At 32.5% G+C, this 19,543-nt stretch overlaps 1 protein-coding gene and 1 long non-coding RNA gene across 4 annotated transcripts in view; one reads left to right on the top strand and one right to left on the bottom strand.

The window, feature by feature from the left end:
* The window catches only part of LOC116113255, a 30,080-nt gene that overhangs the window by 5,818 nt on the left and 4,719 nt on the right, over window positions 1-19,543 (top strand). The window lies entirely within an intron of this gene.
* LOC116113258 lies at window positions 1,710-11,107 on the bottom strand. Of its 3 annotated transcripts, none has more exons than XR_004125387.1 (5): window positions 10,874-11,107; window positions 9,151-9,238; window positions 5,258-5,301; window positions 5,128-5,170; window positions 2,428-2,651 (listed from the first exon to the last, which is right to left on the bottom strand). It is a non-coding gene; the product is annotated as an uncharacterized LOC116113258 (long non-coding RNA). The 3 variants fall into 3 exon arrangements; XR_004125386.1 differs by lacking the exon at window positions 10,874-11,107 and adding an exon at window positions 10,005-10,390; XR_004125388.1 differs by lacking the exons at window positions 2,428-2,651; window positions 10,874-11,107 and adding exons at window positions 1,710-1,998; window positions 10,005-10,390 and having other exon boundaries at window positions 5,128-5,301.

Below are 19,543 nucleotides of genomic sequence, written 5' to 3'. Positions count from 1 at the left end.
CTAGAATAATTTGTTAAGCCCTCTCTTATTGTTTTAAGTGGTTTATATACAAGTTTGAAATTAATGGGGAGAGATAAGTTCGGGATTGCAATTAGAGTGGGTTTGCAATCCTGTGATCGTCGTGATCGTGTGCTAAGATTGTGCTACTAGTAGTGTTGATCTTATCCCTTTCAAAATATCTGAGATTGGAGTTTATCTTTGATTTCGTTGAAAAGTTGTTTGGGTTGATCGTTGTGGCGAGCTTCATCTTGGTCGAGTTCACTTTGAATCTAGCTGATCCTGGATTGAGCTTGACCCTGGGTCGAACTATCTCTCAACCAGCTTTCGAAATCAAAATCACATGCAGTATTACACATACAATATTTTTATACAACATTTCTCACACAATTTGATGTGGTAAAGTATAATTGACTGATTTTAAATTAAAAATAAACTTTTACCTAATCATTTTTTGCCACGTCAGATTGTATGAGAAATGTTGTATGTTTAGTATTGCTCTTTTAATTAATGGAAAATTAGTTCTATTTTTTTTTTTTTTTTTTTTTTGGCGCGTGTGTGTTTATGTGTGTAAATGATATTAAACAATTTAAAAGTACCAAACATGTGGTCACAAAGTTTATTAGTTATATTTTTTTATCAAGGAAAGTTCAAAATACTGAAATAGCCAGCAGGTTGTTAGCTTTTTGTGTGTTAATGATATTAGATAATCTTAGAGTGCCTAATCGATGGTCACAATTTGTCTATCTACTATTTTCATTAATGAAAATCTTATTTCAAATAGTGAAAGCTTAAAAAAGACATAGTCTTCACCCATCTTCTTTAAGGGTGAGGCTAAAGAGGAAGAGATCAGTTAATAACGGAATTAAACAACATTACTCATTTAATTTAGATTAAAATCTGAAAATAATATATGTACATATATTTTACATTATTCACCTGCTGTTTGGCTACCCGTGGTGCATTTTATGTTGAGCTTATGTCCTTATTAAAGGATATTATTTCTATACGCTTCCAGTTGACATTGCTTTGATTAAGTTATTTTCTCCATTGGTTCAATTTCTGGTTTACGTCTGTCAACGATTTCTTCTTGTGGGAGACGTATGTTATGAATCACCAATAAAAATGTAGTTGTAGCTTCTTGTATGAATTTGGAGTAAAAATTTGATGTCTAGTCAAGCTGACCAGCATTTCATGTTTTGCCTTCTGTTTTACTATTTTCATTTGTTAATATTTATAGTTGTTAATTGTAGATGAAGATATGGATGATGATCTTTTTCTTGTGCAATTAACTAATCCGAGAAGTGCAGAATCAAGAGACTCCACTAACACCATATTGTGGGATGAAGATGATTTATATTATGTTTTTAAATTTGTAATTTTATGTTTAAGTTGGTATCAGTTTAACATACGGCGGGGAATACTAGGAATCAAAATGGGTAAGTAGAAATAGAAGTTTGGTTTCAGGGGAAACGTTAGAATAAATGAATGTTATGTTAGGGTCTTATTTATTCAGTTTTAGAAGTTGGTATACCGGGGTGTACTTTTTGTTAAGATTAGAAGGTTGATTGATACGGTGCGTTTTGCTGCTTCTTGTAGTATACAAACATTCCGTAACCCTAGCCCCAGGCAGCGTTTATTATCTGGATTGTACGGAGGAAGGGATGAACATGGGAATTCCTTACTGGATATAATCACATTGTTTACTTGTAACATAATCATGAAATGGAGTATTACATTCTTCAATTATAACATAATGATATGATTTATAAACAAGAATACCCTTCTTTTAACTTACAACGGGCCATAAAAATAAAACATCACCTTCTTCTTCATTGTACATTTCCGCCAAGATCGGGAATCGCCTGGTACTCCTTAACTCCACCCAGCCTGCTGATCCATCTCGGGCTCCTCACTCTCTCTAGGGCACAAAAGGCAAGAAGCTCAACTCCATTCTGAGGAAACTCAAATCTACTTACAAGCTCTCCTCAAAAGGGTTTTCTGGTGATCAGAATAAACTCGCTCTCCTCAGCTTAAGGTAATTAGTAACTTTTTGTTCTTCGCTCAAGGTAATTAGTAATTTTAGTAACTTTAAATTCACACAAACTATCAATTGTGAGTTTGATTGTATTCATGAAACTGGTTGTGAACAATTACGTAACAAAAATAAGGGCATTTTTGTATTGAAGAATTACAAAATTAAGGTAAATTACTTTACTTAAATATGAATAAATGTATCTCACCTTACTGTTTGGACCTTCAATGTTCAAATTTATCCATAAAATTCAAGGCCTCAATCATTTGGCTAAAAATTAGAAATTGAACACTTAAATTTAACTAATAGTGAAATACAATTTAAATTCTTCAATACTATAAAAAATTTAAAAAACTAGACAAATTGCCCATAAACAAACAGTAACAGAATAAAAATTTAAGAAATTAAAAGGTTACATATTCAATGAAAACTATTTATGCCAAACATGTATAAGTTAATCTTACATTTATCTCATCCACATTAATCATTTCATATTCCAAACAAAGTCAGCACTACCACCATCGCAATCCCTCTAAACCCCAAAGTCACCCCCACCGCCACAAAACAACCACCACCAAATCACTCACAAATTCAGCCACAAACTCAGCTGCAAACCCACCTATAATTACAAATCTATTTTCTATTGTAGCTTCTACAAATGTTGAGAGAAAAGTAGAAGAGTAAGAAGAGAAAATTTTGCAAGTATTTAACCCAACATAATATTTGATACTCATGCAACTATAATTACTTCTATTTTAGTAGCATCAACTAAACTATAAGTGGTATGCCAATTAGTTTATATTATAATTACTTCTAATCTGTCAGCATCTAACCATAGGTAATTGCAAAAGAGATGCCAATTATTTAATTTTCAAGTTAAAATAGTTCAAAAAACCTTAATATCTTAGTTATATCATGGTTCATTACTTGTATAATAAAAATGATTTGTTCATGAAGTAGGCACTCAATAATCTTGTGAATCAGCTTTGAATTGAAATGTCTATGGACAAGCAAGTGTTGGCTATTGAATCCACTGTTCAGGATGGTAACACTTTTCACCAAGTGCTGGATATTGGATCCAATGTTCAGGATGGTAACACTGCTCAGATGACTAGCGACAACACAGTGAAGGCAAACCATCTAAGTTCTAAATTTTGGGTTCGTTACCAAGCTAAGTTTCATTTTCTTAATAGTGTAATTATTTACTATTTTACTGTGAATAATTTTTCTTTTCCCGTATAGGTTTGCTTGAAATGGAGTCTTCTTATCACACCTATCATCTTGGATGTTATATCTCAGTTCTTCTCTCAGAACAAATTGCGTTTGGAACTAGCTGCTATGGTTGTAGCTATCATAAACCTAATTATAAGCATTGCCGAAATTGTTTGGAAATGTCAAATGGAAAATGTTACCTGGCTGAGAAGGGACAGCTGTTTACCTAACATATGCAGGTTCATTGTCTGTGTCATTGAGTTTATCACGGCGACAATTGTTTATGCACGATATCATTGACATGCAAATAATCCTATATGCATCAGGTAATAATCCTTCACATTTTCTATTTCTTGTAGCTTAATTCTCAGTTAGATTTCCACATCTATATTTACTACTATTATGATTTCGATTCATTTCTATTGTGATTTTGGTTTACGACCTGAATGTACCACTTCTTTGTTTTCTAAAAGCATTCTCTTCTGAATTTGCAACGTTTTGGGAAAGCGTAAACATTTACAAACATTGGCGTAGTTGAGATCCATATTTTTGGAAATTTGTTTACAAAGGGTACAATACAACTGACATAAACTTGATATCAATAGCCATAAAGTTGAGCTATGCTACCATTGGACTTTCAGCTCCCTATCTTTCCAAATGATTTTTTTATAAAAAGGGTTTGGTACAACTGATATCAAACTCAATCACTTGATATAAATTTAAGCTAAAATTTAAGCTATGTTTGGTTCGTGTGAATTTCTGGAAACTATTTCTATTTTTAGAAATTCTAAAACGGTTTCATTTCTTGGTGTCAAACTAGGATCCATAGTCTCAAACTGTCTACATTTTCCTTTTTTAAGGTCTAGAATGACTTTACCACAATACTTAGGCTCTATCCTGTCAAAGGGATTTAATGTTATCTCTAGTTTCTTTTTGAGTCCTAATAACTTTGTACAATACACATTGATTATATACTTGTTTTATTCTATTGTGTGTTTTGAATTGGTTGCTTCAAATATTTCTCGCGTGGATAGATGTATTCTTTCTCATTGGCTCTTCCCTAATTTCTCTTGTCTAGTGTTTTGCCTAGAAATTTAGAGAGTTAGTATTTATTCAGATGTGATAGGGTTGTGTATTGTTTGACTTCTTACATGGATATTCCATAACTTGTTACTACATATATGTTCGTTAAGGTTTTATTAGTATTCTAATTTCATTGATCAAGCTAAAACTATGTTAAAGAGAAAAAGCTAAACAGGTTAGTCCTATAAGAAGATTAATCTAAAACTCTCACCTAGAAAAAGTTCACTATTTTAGGGCTTTGCTTTGGGAGTTCTATGGTGCTAATGTCCTTTCTAATTCTTTTGAATTTTTTTTGGGGGTTGAAGGCCTATACACAGTCTCTAAAGATACCAAGTAATACTACTCTTACAAAGTTTGTATACAAAGTCACGTATACAAAGTGATGTGGAATTACTTATGAATTGACACATCATTACCTTCATTTAATGAGTTGACTTTACATTTTCACTCTCCCAATCATAAAACGACACGTCACTTTGTATACAAGATTTTGTACATACACTTTATAATAGTATTATTCAAACCTCTCTATACCACAGAGTACTATAGCTTGGCGGGGGTAGGAGAAAAATATAGAAGATATAGGTTGAAAATAGAAAAATAAGAAGATGGGAAGGAAAAACAATTCCTTGAAATCAATAAATCATCATCACAATCCAAAATGAAAACAACTAAAGGCATTCTATATGTAGAGGGGAAACCCTAATGCAATAAAAACCTAATCAATATACCAAACAACCTTGACAATTCAAACTCTAAGATAAATAAAATAAATTACTAAATTAATGATGTATCCTTACCTGAGTGTTTTACATCAATTCCTCAACTGAAAAAACTTGACCTCTGATTTGTTACAAAACTAGAAAGATGTTATCAAAGCAGTCACAATTGAATGATTAAAATCTAACATGAAAACTCCACAGCATTCACCTGACATTGCTTTGATAGCACGAACTAGAGCATGAATTATAATCCTGCAACCAAAAAGAAAGCATTAGAGGATCGACATTGCTTAGTATAGCTACAAAAATTCTTCAATACCAAATGAGCTATAAGTCAAGTCTATAGACGTTTAAAATAACAATTTATACAGTTAAAGTCTATGAGAAAGGTAAGAAGGTATAGGTGAATAGGTATACATTTTATGAAGGTGATGCAAACATATGACCAAGTAAAAGGATCAATATTTTAAATGATAACAAGTAGCATCAACAACAGGTTTATGGGTGTTGAAACAAAGATATTTGAGATTTTATAAGTGTTGAAACAAAGATATTAAGCGTGTGTTCGTCATATGCTTGAGCAGATGATTAATATTTGAGCACCTTATAAGGACATTTAGCAAGTTTCAATATAATCATATTCCTACCATTACAACAGAAAACGACATCTTGTATAATTAGTCCAATGTGGGAGTTGCTAGGATGAGAACTAGAAAAGGATTTTCCGCTCTTGGTACGAGCTCAGGGGTTAAGGGTTGTGACTTGAACCTTGGGAAGTTATAGATTGAATGACTACCAGTTTGACAAGTATTCCTAAATGTGTCAAAGGTATCCTAGGGTTAGTAATGTAGCGGAAGAGTTGTGGGGTGATTATTCTCAACAATTAGGCAATACAAAATAACTAGGTCTAAAGAAGACCTTTGAATTAAAATTCTGAATTAAAGAAAAGATAAAATAACTGACTACTATTGTCCTATTTATACTTGTTTAACCCTGATTCTAGACTGAAAACTATTCCTAATATTTTATTAAAATAGGAATCCTAAGTAAAGAAGGAAAACTGATAAAAAACTGAAACCTTTTCCTAATTTAACTGAAATCCAAAACTCTATCCTAATTTGACTGAAATCCTAATTAAACTTGGATGCTCCTGCATCAGTTAGGAAAGTAAATGTAAATTTCTATCTCTAGCGCATTATGAAAGGCATCACATAAGCTCTCAATACAACATATTTTTGCCTCTCAATTGATGCCAACTTTTAACCCATTAATTACCTAGCTGCACTACCCCACGACTCACATCTCACACCTTAACATAAGCTCACCAAATCTCATAATATGATTAGTGAAACTAAAAGCTTTGTTTAATACTAAGAGACTATTTAATACCTATCCCTAAAACAAGTAAGAAGGCATTTTCAATTAAGCTTATCTCATCTCAAAGAGTGATAAGTGATAGCCTAGATGTTCTTGCTATTATTAGACATTTTGCCAATGTTTCTGGCTACAGCCAAACAACTTAAGTTTAACAATTCAAACTTCCCAGTGTCACTCAAAATAATATGAATAATTGATGCCATCAAGAAAACCTTTAGTTTCTAGATTTCTGTGGGTAGTCATAACTATGATTTGGTTGGGCAAACTATAAAGGCGAAAAATCATTTCTACCACCCTCCTTTGGCTCCCTATTTCCTAACGTGTAAGTTGTTCCCTAATGAGAGTTTGTACCAAATGGATGTGACATTGGAGTTTGTACAATACTTACTTGAGATTCTCTAGGTCCACCGAGTCCAAATGGACTGGAGGTTTGAATCAAGTGGAGTCATCAAAAAGATTACAAGTCATTTAGTTTGGTAAACAGCTTACATAAAATAATTGTAAAAATTTTCACATTATGCTTGAAATAGGCGATAAAAGCTACTGCAAGTCTATAGCTTCTTTTTTTTTTTTTTTTTTTTTTTTTGTAATAAGAAGAAAAATAGGAAAATATATATAATAATTTCTTTTACATCAAATCATCCACACTTTTTTTTTTTTTTGGGGGGATAAGAGACAAATTTTGTATTAAGAAGAAAAGTATACAAAGTAATGGACAAGCTAACCAACAAAAAATGGCAAGTTGTCCTAAGACCCATACAAATCCAGAAACTATACAAAGAAAAGTGAACTCAAATCTATAAACAAACGATACCTTAGGCTAGAAATCAAAAAGATCCCTTCTAATTAGACTATTGAAGCTTCCTATCTTTGAATGATAAAGAATGGCACTTCCTTAAATTCTGAAAAAATAGATGCCCATAAAGAAGCCCAAAACTTTACTATTCCACAAAGATGACATCTCTTCTCCATCTACATCTTGAAAAGTTCTTTGTTCTTTTGCAGCCATAAAACCCAAAAAATAGCCATTAACTAGATAATCCAACAAAACACCAGCTTCTATAAGAGGTGCTACATGATTTTCCACTAGAGCCAAATACGAGGAAAGAGGTGCTTCCTAGGACAAATTAATTTCAGTTGCCAGCTTCTCCACAGGCAACTAGCGAATGGGCAGTGAAGAAAAAGATGGCCAATGGTTTCAAAAACATTATTTCATGAGAGGCACCATGTTTATATTTCCAAGAGCTATTGTCCAAGCAAAAAAAATAGTTTTGCTTGGTACTAGCTTTCCAAAATAGCACTTGAGGGTTCAAACATAAAGGTTCTAGAAGACTCTATCGAGTACGGAAATTAGATTTTACAAAAAATAAAAAATGAAAAATAAAAAAATTCTTGACCTCTAGGAGCCACACCATATTATCTTCCTCCATTTCATTAACAGTAACACCCTCCAAAAGTTTGTAAAAATCAGTATACTATTGAGTCTCTTTATCATTTAAATTCTATAGAAATTAAGGTTCCCACCCCACTGAGAAGATGGAGAATTTACCATATTAGCAACTAAAAAGTTCTGCCTAGTTGACACCCTGCATAACTAAGGCAAAAGATCAGAAAAAGCTGCCTCACACATCCATTTATTTTCTCAGTGTAAGATTTTATCTTTGGAGTACAATTTTGGAAAGAAGTTTAGAATTTCCTGCTCAGTGCCTTTCTCACCTATTTATTATGTTTTCATCCCACCCCTAATATACATGTTCCTTTTAAAGGTTTTAAAATTTTTGATGTTGTAATTGGATTTAATGAATTTGTTCATAATTAAATATTGTAGAAGTTACTTTAATTCATTGTTGGATTAAAAACATTATATATATGATTATACTCATTGAGTTAACAACTCACCAATTGTCAGCACTATTTTTGCAGATTTCTGGCATAGCAAGATTGACTGAGTTCTTCTGTGAAGCTTTACAGTTGAGGGAATGGTTGGAATAAGACAATTATATTATTATGTTTTCATTGATGGACTTGAATTGAAGGTTTTAGACTACGAATGTTCAGGATTGAATATTACTATTGTCCAGGTTTGAGCACTTAAAACATTATTATGGTATGCTTTTGAACCGTTCTCTTTCAAGGATAAAGTGGTTTGGAATAACAACTTTTGCAGGTCGATGTTTTATTAAGTACATTTTAATTATGGAGAATTTTGAATTATAATTCTAAGGTTAGTAACATTCAAGCCCTGCATGTGGTTGTCTCTTGGCAGGTCTAAGGTGTTACATTACTTCTACAGTCCTCAAAGTAATTTGAGTTCTTTTAATTTTTTGAAATACAAATTATATCTTAATAGAATAAGCCATCTATTTAATGTTATATAAATTCAGAAAAAACTATTTACATCCTAGTTCCCTACCCATATAGATTTAACTATTTTGATCTTATCTCATTTGAAAATATTTGCTCAACTAATTAAATTTTCTCATTTTAAGAAAATAAAAGCGTTTTCACCTTGTTTTTCATTTTAGAAGAGAACCTGGCATATACACTCAAACGATAATAGTAGATTTTTTTAATTTAATTTTATTTTTTTGGTTGTGGCTAGAACTACTACATATTAGTATGATGCATTGATGCAAAAAAAGGAAAAATAACCTACACTAATAAATCAACTTCATATGTTACTTAATCATGAGGAACTCAAGAAATAGGAAAAAATGAGCTTACCTTGGTGTAGCATGAACTTCTAGTGCTCTCCAAATAGTGGCTAATGTATGTGTGAAAAGAACAAAATATACATACTTCCCATAGCAACCTGTGACCACAATTAGATCAAGTTATGTACTAGTATAACAACATAAGTTCTAAATGAATTGCAAGCTGCTAGTAAATAAAAATCATGAAATGAATATTAAATTGCAAATTATACTTTCTATATACAATGAACATGTTCTTAGGTAGGCTAAAGTATTGTGCTATTAAAGAAAAAACAAGGCACAAAAGATTATAGACTAAAACAAAGGAAAAGAGGATAACAAGCAACCTAGGCCAAGATATTGTCATTATGTGTGCATAAGCAATCAGGACATTATGTTCAATAGCAGAAAACAACTCCAACAACAAGAATTCACCAAAACTTCCAGTAACTCATACCATGTTCAAACTCTACACATAGACAAGTAAAAGAGAAGCACAGTAAGGATAAGTTTTAGATGGTCATAAACTTGCTTCTTTAAAGATGAGCACTTGTTCATATATAAGTGGAACATTTTTTTGGAGACTTTGATGCAATGAGAAAATTTTACAAAATAAAAAAGGATTATACACACTTATCAGGTAGAATACAATGAGCCTTGTCACGGTAATATATATTTGATATAAAAATAAAATTTGGAATAAATAATACAATAAAGTAACAAAAACGAAAAAGGCAAAAAGAGTGGAGCTCAACTTTAAGGTAAAATCACAGGATAGAAATATGTGAGTTTGGAATTAATAATATCATAACATCACATTAATGAAAAACACAAAAATGATCATTACTGAAATAGATTTAAAAGTCAGTGGCCATGTTTTCCTACTTCCTTTTGCAGCACCAAAGAAATTGCGATGTAGTGACTCTTTAACTCTAAAATTTCAGGGGCGGATTGATGCTATGGCAGCAGAGTGCGTTATAGCGCCATCATCAGAAAACAGAGAAATATACAACAATCTCTGAAACGGATATCTTCTTCTTGCAGTGAATGTTATTGGCTTCCATTAACATGCGAAAGCAGCCCATGGCAAAAATTGATTCCCTCTACGACAAAATCTCTTTGGACAATGCGCTACACCTCACGTATTTGATGAGACACCCTGCAACAATCACCACAAAACAGCACAAACAACCCAAAATAGCAAAGAAAAGAGTTCACCAAATCAAGGATAAACTGGATTATACATGCACCTCACACTCCCAACGACTTACTGCCCCAAACGCCCCTTATGCCCTTTGTATTGATAGACATTTTTAATGGGAGGTCTATCAGTATTTGACCCAGCTTTTAATCCTCATAATGGGATAACCATAAACCATTTTAAGAGGCTATCATGTAATTTGAGGGAAGGAAGACTAACTTATGAACCCGCAGCGTTGAGCACAAGAATGATACGTTAACAGTGACATCATTCGGAGGCCTTTTCTAGATGACAAATTTCGGCAGCGTTTTCTAGATTAGAGGATTTGTGCTTACAAAAGTAGTGGTTTACCAAATGCTTTGATTGATCAAATCATTCATCTCATTGGTACTTATTTTAATAGCATATTATTTACATCCATAAGATTTGGACCTGTATCAATTTGAAAATATTAAAACACCCTAATATAAGTATTAGTTTCAAAGCACAACGAAATGAAAGAGCACTAAAAGACAGACAAAAAAAGTTGAGAATATTAATAATATCAACATACCGCGGTTGAGATAACGCAGAAAGTACTTTCGCGATCTGTACCAGGTGCAAGAAGAGGGGGAAGCCTCTGCAGACCGAAAGAAGATTTGTAATTTGCCCTTTAAAAGATGAAGAAGCTAGATCGATAGAGAACTGAAAATTTTTAAGAGAAAGAACAGATCTGCCTGGCGAAGGATACGGTAAAACAGTCAAGAGAGAAAACTAGAAAGATGAACCACTCTCCGTAAACTTCGACTGTAGGGTTGAAGGGTATTGATTCTTGAATGAACAAATGATACAATCACCTAAAAATAATTACTGAATTGTTACACGTGGCACTATCATCATTGTTGATTAATTATAAATTTTATTTTTAAAAAAAGGAGATGGTGCCACGTTTGTTGGATGCATGAATTTAGTATATATTTTTGGTAACTATAGTATTGCTCCGATTTGAAACTGTTCTCAGAGTCTGATTTGGACCACATATGACATCAATTTCAATTGGACCACATATATTACTTCAATATTCAATTGGACCACATATAACATCAATATTCAACTGGACCCATATATGTTAACATCAATATTCAACTGGATCACATATAACATTAATATTCAACTGGACCACATATATGTTAACATCAATATTCAACTGGACCACACATAACATCAATATTCAACTGGACCACATATATGTTAACATCAATATTCAACTGGACCACATATAACATCAAAAATCAACTGGACCACATATATGTTAACATCAATATTCAACTGGACCACAAATAGCATCAATATTCAACTGGACCACATATATGTTAACATCAATATTCAACTGGACCACATATAACATCAATATTCAACTGGACCACATATATGTTAACATCAATATTCAACAGGGTCCAAATATATGTTAACTATAGCATTGCTCCGATTTTGAGCGACTGCAAATTGCTAAACATGCTATGTACAGTAAAAGCCTGTTTAATATTGATGTTAACCTTGCACTCACCCGGCGGATTTAATAAATGACGAGTGGGACCACGGCCCCCACTCAATTTTTTAAGAATTTCAGATTTTTTATTTCTATTTATATTTATTTAAATTTTATCCTTATAAATCTTTAAGATTTTGAGAACGGAATAGTCAGTGTACATGGTAAGTTTGGATTTTGTTTTTGTAAAACCCGTTTTTAATTCTAATATATTTATTACATATTTTTTGTGATTTTTATTTTTATGCAAGGGGATCTATTAGTTTTTAAAAATTTTATTGGGAGTGAAAATGAAAGGAATAAGAGCTGTTAGGTGTACACGTAATGGTTTAAATCATGAACGAAGGGATGAAGCATGTAATCTATTTAGGGGTGAAAATCAAGTCGAGCCACTCGCGAGCCACTCAAACTATACTTGCTGTTGGCTTGAACTCGACCCCGCATTAGTCGAGTCGAGTTCGAGTAGTTAATCGAGTAAAACTCGACCCTATATTCACGAGTATTTCCAAGCTCGATTGTTAACTTGACAGTTTTTAAAGTAATGGGGGTCATAGTAATTTAAAAGTTATAAAATTTGCAAATCCACCCCTGTTAGATGAGCTTGAAATCAAGTTCGAAAAAACTTGATTATACGAACTTGAATTCGAACTCGATTTCCAATTTCAAGTACTGAGTTCGAGTTTGAACTTGATTTCTTAGGTTCGATCAGGCTTGAACTCGAACTCGAACTCGGTACTATAGAGATCGAGTTGAGTTCGATTTACCAAATACTCAACTTGATTCGATTTCACCCCTAAATCTATTAGATGTAATCTATTCCTTTGATTTTGCATTTAGCTTGCATATGATGAAAAATATATTGGCAATTACTAATGAGTTGTCACAAGCATTGCAGAGAAAATATCAAGACATTATAAATGTTATGACCCTAGTCAAAGTCTTCAAAACAATGGTTCCAATTGTTAAGAGATGAAGGATGAAAATCTTTGTTGAGTGAAATTTCTTCATTTTGCCAAAAACATAATATTTCAATTTTGAATATGGATGATATGTTTGCAATTCGAAGGCGGCCACAACGAAGAGTTGAGCACATAAAAAATTTGCATTACTATCAAGTTGAATTGTTTTATACAGTGATAGATATGTAACTTCAAGAACTTAACACTCATTTCACTAAGGTTAGTACTGAGCTGCTTCTTTGTATGACATGTTTAGATCCAAGTATTTCATTCTCTACTTTTGACAAGCATAAGTTGATCTGTTTTGCCCAATTTTATCCAACAGATTTTTCTACACTTGAGTTGATGGTACTTGAGAACCATACTAGGACTTGTGTTATTGACAGACGTTCTTATAATGAATTTTGCTGAGTTAGAAAGAATTGGTGATTTAGCTAAGATTTTAATTCAGTTTAAAAAATACATTTTGTATCCGTTGGTGTATAAACTTGTGAAACTTGCATTGGTTTAACTAGTTGCAATTGTAATCGTTGAAATGACTTTTTCTGCAATGAATTTTGTATAAAGTTAGTTACGCAATCAAATGAGAAATTAATGGATGAATGATTGCTTAGTCACCTATATTGAGAAAGATGTATTTGATACAGCTGATGATGAGATAATTATCCAACGTTTTCAGAATATGAAAACGCATTGAGGACAATTATAGAATTTTTTTTTTTTATTTTTACAAAGTAATTCTGTTTTTTTTAAGATATTTATTTGTATTTTGTAACTTTTTGTTGAAGCTCATCATAATGAAAAAAAAAAAAAAGTATGAATATGATTGGTTTTAATTTTTTTTATTTTTTGCCCCCATCGAGTGAAATTCCTGGATCCGCCACTGCGTGAAGTAAGTCTAAAATAAAAAATAAAAAATAAAATCAAATGTAAAATCCCATTTTAGCAAACGAAATTTTGCTTACCCTAATCCCAAATTTCAAAACCTAAATTTTGAGTTCTCTCCCAAATAATATCAATCCCTAAACCCAAATTATAAACTCTAAATTTTGAATTCTCTTCCATGTGCTTACTATCCAGTCTTCAAAACTGTATATAGCAAATCTCTGACATTTAGATTAAAATATTTTATTTCTCATTGCCCTAACTGCGCCCATTTTTCTCTTTTGTTCTCCTTTGGAGTCATTGAATCGAATCAAAAATTGATTTTTGTGATTGGGCAATATGAGTTCAGAATCACAATCACAATGACAATCACCATCTCCTCCTCCTCGGCGACGGTTATCGTGCATAAAGTGTTTCAACGCTCTTGGGTTCTACTGTTCACCTATTGATCAGATGCTTCTCTTATAGACTTTTTAATTCTCAAAACCAAACCAGCGTCTTGCTTTGAGACAATAAATAATTCTCCTTTTCCATCCCCATTTTCATTTTACTTTAAATAATTTCTACATACTTTTGATGGCCTTGGTTCATCTTCTATCTATTAAGCTATTTACTTTGTATTTGTTTTTGGGATCGATTCTTCTTTTACTCTATTTTTATGGCATTGCTTGTTTTTAAGTTACAAAATTTTACAACATGAATCCCTAAACTACCTCTTTTTTTTTTGTTGTCACTCTTCAAATATTCTCATTTACATTTAAAACCCGCCAACAACTTTATTAACACTGGGTATTGGGTAGGTTGTCATAATTAAATTAAGGCCACATACCCAAGGTTTTTCAAAAAGACAGTTAGTACCCACCCAAAAGGTTTTGAAATGATAAATAGGTACCTTCCGTCATGTTCATGTTAGTAATTTTCATTTAATAATAGTGAAAAGACTAGAATGCCCTTCAAAGTTTTATATTTTAGTTTTTTATAAATTTAAAAATTTCTAAAAAGCCCCCTAGGTTTGCTAATTTAACTAAATACCCCATATATAAAAATTTTGTCAAATAACAAAAACACCCTCACCACCCGCAGTGCAGATTCCGACCACCACCACCGCCAAAATCTGGTCGGAAAATTGCGTTACAACACAGACCCGTCGAGTCTGTGTCGTAACGCGTCGATATGGCCTTTTCGGCAATATCTACGTTCAGATCTAGACTCTTGAAATCGAAAAAAAAAACCCCAAATCTGACAAACCCTAATTTTAGAATTTGTCAAGAAGACCAAACGATTTCTAACCCTAAATCCCCTTAGAACTTTCCAGCTCTGATACCACTGTTATAACCTAAGCCTAACAAACAAATTCGCAACACAAGATTAAAGATCAAAGAATCACACACACACCACAAGGCACGATTTTACCGTGGTTCGTCTATCTAATCTTGGATAGACTACATCCACGTTGAGCTTCGAAACACGGACACTCACAGCACTAAGAAGATATTCAACGATTACAAGAAGGACAAGACTACAAATCTGCCGAAACAGACTAACGCCCAACCAAGGCCTAATCACTCAAGAATCTCTCAATAATCTGCAAGAAAATAGAGGACAAACACAAGCCTCTGGAAGGAAACGCAACCCTCTCTCACAATCAACCAGATTACACCTAGAAAGATTTAGCAGAAAACCAACCCCAATATTTTCCTCTTTCAAACCCTAATACCCGATTGACAATGAAAAACACATTATACGTTTTTCACTGTTGCTCTTCTTTATATATGTTTGTGTTCGTAATCCTCAGCCCTTGGATCTGTCTTTATCTGACGGCTAAGATCAGGTAATGGCCTTAAATGAAACGACCCCGTTTTGGCTTGAATAGACTTAAGTGAAACGGCTCCGTTTTTGGCTTCATAATATTACTTGAAAAAAAAAAAAGGAGCTGTTACAAGCTGAAAGTGTGTTTGAACACAGGAGAGTGGTTGTTTCGTTTGTTTATAAAATATCGCCTGAATCCACACTTGTATCTTTAGGACATTTTATAGAATCAGCTTCTTTAAAAATTTGTATTATAAAAAGAATATTAATTCTTATGAGATCGTTGACTATAAAGGAATACCACCAATACATAAAAACTAATATTTCGTGGGGTTATTATCAATTAGAAAAAACTTTTATCAGAAACTTATAGTTATTAGGACATACACTTATATTAGGAAAGACACTGAGAGGAAACATAACGGTTTAAAACCCTTAATTTCAACTTTTTGAGGGTATTAAGGCAATTTTATGTAATATAGTTTTATAAAAAATAAGTTTTTAAACCAAAATAATTTGAAAAAAAACATATCATAAGAAAATGACATGTGTCAAAATAAAAATAAAAATAAAAGAGGACATATGAGTAGAAAAATTAAAAAATTGATAACTAGGAAATATTTTTTTGAAAGTATACTTCATATTTTAGTTTTTTTTTTTTAAATATCTTATCTTTTTATTGGTATAATTATATATATTTAATATTTATTTTTTGTAAAACTTTCAATTATGTATATATATTTTTATTTCTATTTTTTAAAGTTTCTTTGAAACAATAAAATCACTCACACATGGATATTTTAGTCATTTAAAATATTTCAGTTAAAGTTAACGGTTTTACATCGTTAAGTGTCCTCTCATTATGTTTCCAATATGTGTCTATAACTTAAGTTTTTGTAAAATAATCTTTGGTTGATAATAACCCTATTCATAAGTATTATTGTCTTCTTAATTTGTTTTAGGTGAAGAAACTTAGGAATATTCGAGAGAATGAAAGAAAAAATAAACAAACAATTTTCATACTGGATGTTAATAAAACTAGAGAGAGAGTCAAATAAGTTTTTGAAGAGAGAACAAACAATAGTAAAGTGCAAAGGGCACAGTTTTAGCTGAACCCATCAGGTCCAAAACTTTGAAACTTACACTTGGTCCCTACAGAGATCTCGAAAATGGAAACTGAAATTGGAAATTGTTTCGGTTGATTCTGCTCGACATACGACATCATGTATTATAGCAATTAAGAAATCTTTTTAGTAAATTTCGAATCGAAAAAGTCATATTATATGTTTGTTCTAACGTTATTCTAGGTTTTGGAACTTACATTTTCAAACTGAAATAGTTATGCTTTGAAAATATAATTTTGCTTTGAACAACTGTAAAAAGTTAACGGTTTGAATATAATCAAGGACAGAGTCTTGAAATTTTTAATTAACAAACTTAATTTAATAGATTGATTTTATAAGAACATTTTTATTTTATATAATAGAGAAAACCTGAGATTTCTAATTCAATGTTTGGCACGAGACATTATAATAAGATTGTCATTGTGTTAGAATCAATCCAGGGAGAGCCAACCCAAAGACCGGCCTGATGGTGGAAGAACCCTTAGGCTTAAGTACACACTTGTGAGGTGTGAGACCAATATGAGATCCTAACATTGCACCCCCCTTCAAAGCCAGTCCACAGTGGCTTTCACTTTATCGACATGAACTAACGGTAGCCTTTTTTCTCTTTGGGTGGTTTCACTCAACTATAGTCATTGATGCACATTGCACTTATATACTATAAAAGCCCTTTCCACAGCTAACTCTTAATGAAAAGCACAATGTTAGAACTCAAGCTAAAGAAGAGCCTAACCCAAAAGACCAGTCTGATGGGTGAGAGAACCTTTAGGCTAAGTGCCACACTTGGTGGTGGTGAGACCTATGTGGGATCCTAACAATTGTAGAGAAGTTTACCGATCATTTTGCTCCTTCTAAGAAACATGCAATATCTAAAAATAACCTCTTCCCTAGTCCATCATAATTAACTTTTGATACCTTTTGAATATCTTCAAGAGGATTGTTTTCTAAGTCATTATTACACTTTCCCAAAACTATTTTACCCTAGAAGACAAATGGCAACCCAACACTTTAAGAGCTATGGAAGACCTTCGGTATATATAGCCACTGCTTTCTTTGGTTGCTCATAATCTGCAACAGGAGAGTATGTCTAAATGCGTATTGATTAAAAAGGTGATGAGCTTTCTTCTCTCTTAATTCCTCAACCTTGTATATATAAGCACCATCTACTCCACAAATGCTCAATAATGTTTACCTTGTTGTTATGATAATTTGACTTTCTAGGCTCAGGTGAAGGTTTCCAATCAAATTTTATATTTGGATGAAAGACGTCACACCATCAAAAACAATGAGAACATTTAGTGCTTCAAGTCGTCTCTCTCTATAGGTGACTCTGTATTAGGATTTGTATCATGTAATAATGTGGAAGTTTATTTCGCAAGTGAGTTAAATTAGTGTTTTTCTCTGACTCTTCCCTAATTTTTCAGCAAAAAGGATCTTTTTTTGAAATAGCATGAGCAATAGTGTTTTGCCTATACTCCTATGCCTCAAATTCCTATTTTGGAAACACCATTTGATCCCTTGTGCAACAAAGACTCTATTTTGTTTATTGAAAATTCTGCTCCAACCAGGCCTTATCATAATCACTTGGAGACAATTTATTTAGTCTTTCCAATATAGCGTGTGAAATTGCCTCTGTAATTTCAAATTCGCACCACTAAATAAGAAAAAAAAAAAACATTAACTAGGGGATAAGTAATCAAAGGAGAGAGGAAAAATAATTCTTGTTATTGTTACTAAAAAATATCCAAACAGAAAAAATATAGGGTTCTTCCTCCATTCATGAACATGGGAATAAATTTCTTACTTAATGAAATATTATCATTTTGAGAAGAAACGGTTAATGATTTGTTGAAAAAAAAAAAAAAATCTTGGGGACTAAAAGGAAAGAAGATCACAAAAATCAATACAAACATTTTAAAAAACCGATCTTAAATTTTAATTTATTAAAAAAAATATTTTAAATAAGTTACTATTGATAAGTACAAAATTATATGCAGATCAACACTTACGCCCATCTAAAGTGTCCTGATTGCTTATGCACACATAATGACAATCTCTTGGCCTAGGTTGCTGTTATGAAAAGATGAGAAAAAATATTGCCTTTTGAATTGTATTTTTTTGAATAAGGAGGCGTAGCTTTATACAAAAGTTTCCTACAATTATGCTAGTCTATTCTAGGTAGTCTAAATAAAAAGCAACAAAACAAATGTGTCCTACAATCACTGCTAATTATTCTAGGTAGTCTAAGTATGAAAGACAATTAAATAAATATACAATAATATAATTATTTGTCATGAATGCCATTGACCTTTCCTTCTCAACATCCCTCAAGTTGGAGAGTGATGTCAAGAACTCCCAACTTGCGTATCATAGTTGGAAAGCTTCCTTTCCCAATGGCTTGGTGAACACATCTGCAAGTTGATTTGTTGAGACAATAGTTTGGTTACAACTGAACCATCTTGTATTTTGTCACGAATAAAATGGCAATCCATCTCATATGTCTGGTTCTTCATGGAAAACGGGATTGGCAGCTATATGTAAGGCGGCTGTGTTATCACAAATAACAATGCTGGCTCGGATGCAATATTCTCAAATCTTCAATAATGAACGTAGCCAGGATAATTCACAACAAGTACCTGTCATGGCTCTATTCGGCTTCTGCTGAGGAAAGAGATACGGTTTTCTGCCTCTTTGTCCGCCAGGAAATAAGAGAAGATCCTAGAAAAAACAATAACCCGTAGTGGATCTACGAGATATTGGGCAACCAGCCTAATCCGAATCAGAAAAAGCTCGCAAAAATAAATCATTTGAGAAGGGAAAAATAAGCCTTGCCCTGGACTGCTTTTCAAATAACGCAATACACGCAAGGCAGCTCCATGTGTGGTCTCCGTGGTGCATGCATGAATCTACTTAACACA

The sequence above is a fragment of the Pistacia vera genome, unplaced genomic scaffold (genome assembly GCF_008641045.1).
Source record: "Pistacia vera cultivar Batoury unplaced genomic scaffold, PisVer_v2 Contig676, whole genome shotgun sequence".
Classification (NCBI taxonomy): domain Eukaryota; kingdom Viridiplantae; phylum Streptophyta; class Magnoliopsida; order Sapindales; family Anacardiaceae; genus Pistacia; species Pistacia vera.
The sequence above is the reverse complement of the archived record's forward strand: the minus strand, read 5'-3'. Positions and strand labels throughout refer to the sequence as shown.